This window comes from Oncorhynchus kisutch, linkage group LG14 (genome assembly GCF_002021735.2).
Source record: "Oncorhynchus kisutch isolate 150728-3 linkage group LG14, Okis_V2, whole genome shotgun sequence".
Lineage (NCBI taxonomy): Eukaryota > Metazoa > Chordata > Actinopteri > Salmoniformes > Salmonidae > Oncorhynchus > Oncorhynchus kisutch.
In genome coordinates, this window is record NC_034187.2 from 35016575 (window position 1) to 35020377 (window position 3803).

The 3803-nt window shown below is 40.6% G+C and overlaps 1 long non-coding RNA gene across 1 annotated transcript; it reads right to left on the reverse strand.

The window, feature by feature from the left end:
- Positions 1-1208: 1208 nt before the first annotated feature.
- LOC116353371 (uncharacterized) lies at positions 1209-2903 on the reverse strand. The gene is made up of 2 exons (XR_004202778.1): positions 2642-2903; positions 1209-1965 (listed from the first exon to the last, which is right to left on the reverse strand). It is a non-coding gene; the product is annotated as an uncharacterized LOC116353371 (long non-coding RNA).
- Between the last annotated feature and the right edge of the window lie 900 nt (positions 2904-3803).

The window sequence follows — 3803 nt, forward strand, 5'->3', positions numbered from 1 at the left end:
CTATACTACATACCAATTGTGGCTGCCTAAATTGTGTAATATTTATGTCCAATGAGCACCGATGCACTATCATTTCTCTTAATTTGACAAGGATTAGAAAGGATTTGCCAGTAGATTGTCGACTTGATTCATGACTGCTAGATCAGATGAAAGTATGTTGACATTCCAATCAAAGCTACTGTAGATAAAATTATGTAAAATCACGTTATCCGTGGCCAATGACCTTGAGCCTTCTCGGATGGACACTTCTAATGTAACTATGGCAGCACCAAAGGTGCTTTAATTTTCAAGGTCTCTCCTCCCCACAAGTGACAGAACAGGGATAATCATGGTGCAACTAGAGAACATTACCGACACGCACTACATATTTCCGCTGGCTACCCCACCACAAAAGCACTGAGCTAGGCTGAAACACCTGCGTTTTGGATCTGCCTTAAGAAAGCAAAAGAGACTCTGTATGCAGCTTATTTAAAATGTTTTTTTACAAACTGACACATTAATGCCAAACATACAAGCCCAAAAAACTAATTGAACATGACCAATCTACAGCATTGTTTCAAACCCATTGAGGTCAATTAGTATTAAATTCCCAAACTCAGTTTAAGATGTTGTTGCATTGAATGCATCTCAATCCACCACATCTGCCTGTGTGTAAGGTGTCAGTCTAAAAAGTTTTGCATCCCTTTGGCTGAGAGCCAACCAACCAGACCCAGTGTCCAGAAACTAGTGTTAGTTCAAATATATACTTTATTGCCAGCCTTCCCCTGAACATCTTTGTAGGCTAGTTAGTAAATGGACTGGTCACAGGTCAATGTAGCTAGGGTAAAGTAAATCTAATTAAAGCAGCCTGCAAGTGAGTCAACTGTCAGGAAACTGAACTGTTTTGGCCACAAGGAATGCAAGAAAGGTCCTAGTTGACATAGCATAAATGCTACAACTGGCCGAAGGTGAACATTCCTATACCCCATTCTAAAATAAGGATTTAATTTGTGGCACATCACACCTAGTCTACGTTAAGGAAATCCCTGGGTTTAGCCATGTGATCAATAAAGGGGCTGGACACAAGTGGAACAGAGCAAATTACTTGTCAGGTCAAGCTTTAGAATTTAGAGACAGGAGAAGAAACATGTTAAAATATTTTTATTATACAAGAAAATTGTCACAAGTATCCTACATTTTAAAGGTTAATTGAACCTGGCCTTAAAAACAAATCTAAGCATATCACATCATGATTTATACAATTAAATCTCACATGCTAACCCATACAATGCCATATTCTAGAAATAAATCACAAGTGTACATCAAGCCTGTGCCACATTCATTTATACCTTATTTTCAAAGTGCCTCAACCAACATTTCTTTAGATATGTTAACTTCTTAACAAATTACTAAACTACCCCCTGGTGTCTACACAGGAACAGCGGGACCAAACGGTTCAAAGAGCAGAGTTCCGTACAGTACATACTCATCATGGACTGCCTCCATGGAGAGGACCGTACAGTTCGGCCTATGGGCATGGGGCCAGTGTGCGAGGTGTGAAGGCCTACTGGTTTGAAGGTGTGAGGGCAAATAACAACTCCCATCAGTGAAGTAGAAATGAGTTCTCGTCCAGCACGGAACTCCACCGAATCTCTTCGGTTAGGAGCGCACATGACTGCCTTTCTGAAAAGTATATACAAAATGTGCTCTTAGTAAAAATGTTTGCCCCATCTCGGCCGCTGATGTTCAAGTCTTGCCGGTGTCGATTCACTGCGCAACATCCCTCTAGAAGCACCCCTGTAGTGATCCCCCCACCATGATGGGTATGATGAGCGCAACCGAGCTGGACTGCAAGGATGCACTGGCTCCTTTGGGAATGTTGTTCTTGGTGACATCGGGCATCTTGGTCATGTTGGAACTCGCACCGCCAGCTCTGGTCGTAGCATTCATGGCAGGGGACTGTGTGGTAGTGTTTTGCGCGTGGACCTAAAACGGGAGAGCAGAGGGGCTTGTCACATGGGAAACAGGTAAACCTGAAACATTTGACGAATCGGGACAATTATCAATAAGACTTCACTTTCGTACGACTAATTTTTCAAAGGGTAAACGTTCAGCTAGGCACACGGAGTAGCCTAGGCAGTAAAAACACAATAGCTCTATGGAAATATAGCCCAACAATGTGCACCTTAATTAAGACATGTTGTAAGTGCCATCACCTTGTGGACAACGGTTTCCATAGCCTATAGGATAATGGGCAACGTCCTGCATTTTAATTGCGCAGGGTAGGATTTTTAAAAATACCGTCGCGCTTAAATTACAATTAGCCAGCCTACGCATGACGTGGTAACTTTAGATCAACGACTCAGTAACCTATCTGAAGAGGCGTCACCGTTCCACATAGCGCTGGCACACTAGATTTTGCCAACATGTTGTCAATCATACTGACTGAAAACATCTGAGGTCAATTATACACGCCATCATTCGATTGTCAATGTCGAAAATCATACATTTATGGTAACAAATGCCTGATTAATAAGCCACAATGAAAGTTGAACCGGTCCTGTTGAAATACATTTGCTGTCCAGAATGGGTAGTCTAATTAAAATCTGGGTTAATCTGAAACAAAACATGGTAAAAAAGTAAATTAGAAGAAAAGGTCTACCTGTGATGAAAAATGCATGGCAAGGAGAAGAAATCCAATGTAAGCCATCAACATTTTAGTCATCTTGTTATCGGTTTCTTAACAACAACAATTGCGCGTAATGTAGCTATCCTACCTCAGGCTTTTCTCAAGATAAATGACTGGAGGACAAACCCGGGGGAATTTATACCACCACCGATTGTGACGTTGGGCAACACTGCTCATCTCCCAAACCACCTGTTCAGCCTTCCAATCAAATGGAAACCTACAGTTTATCAGAAACATCCCAGAAACGACACCTCTGAGACCTCTTCTTATACGTTTTTGGGGTGTGACTGTCAGCAATACAAATAGCCTTTGTGTTTATAATCATTGTCTTTTGATATGAATTCACTGGTTTACAATTTGAAGAGTTTGAGACAATTATTCTCTCTACCTTCCTCTTCAGAGAAGGTTGATTCCATGAGCACGATGGGGACATTTTTCGAACAATAATAATTATACAGTTAGTCTAGTTTATGTTGTTCAAAATATATTTATGGGGATATTTTGCCTGGTAAATGGCAAAGAAAAGTTTTACAGATAAGCAGCTCTTATAGCGACCTCATGCGGTAAATATAAGCTTTTAACCACAACGCAATTCGGTTCATATGTCCATTCCCCGTCCGTAGTAGTGGTCTTACATGGAAGCTATAATTCACCTGCGGTGACTAAGGTCAACTGAATACTCGAAAATTACATATCCTAAAGAAAATATGTGTGCTTGCTAGCTTGTCTTGAAGTAATATGGTTGATAGAAAGGATAGCTGGAACAGGTGAAAGTTGGTTGGGTGTCTCTAGCTTGAATGGTTCTAGAGTTAGGCCTATAATATTACTGTTGGTGGGTTATTTATGGTAATTCATGAAAATGTAAATAGTTGTCATTTATAAAGTTTTGAAAATGTTGAAGTTGTTTTAATGTTTGTAGCTGAAATGGTGAAAGAGCAGTAGCATTTAAAATGTCTATCACTGTGTTCTTATGGTTGGCATTGGGAGATTCTCTATTGGTCTAAAGCCCATCGTCCATAGCCACAGGAAGTAGGGGTGCTGGTGCTGCGGTGGAGATGGAGTTGAAATCAAATCAAATTTTATTCATCACATGCTTCGTAAACAACAAGTGTAAGCTAACAGTGAAATGCTAACT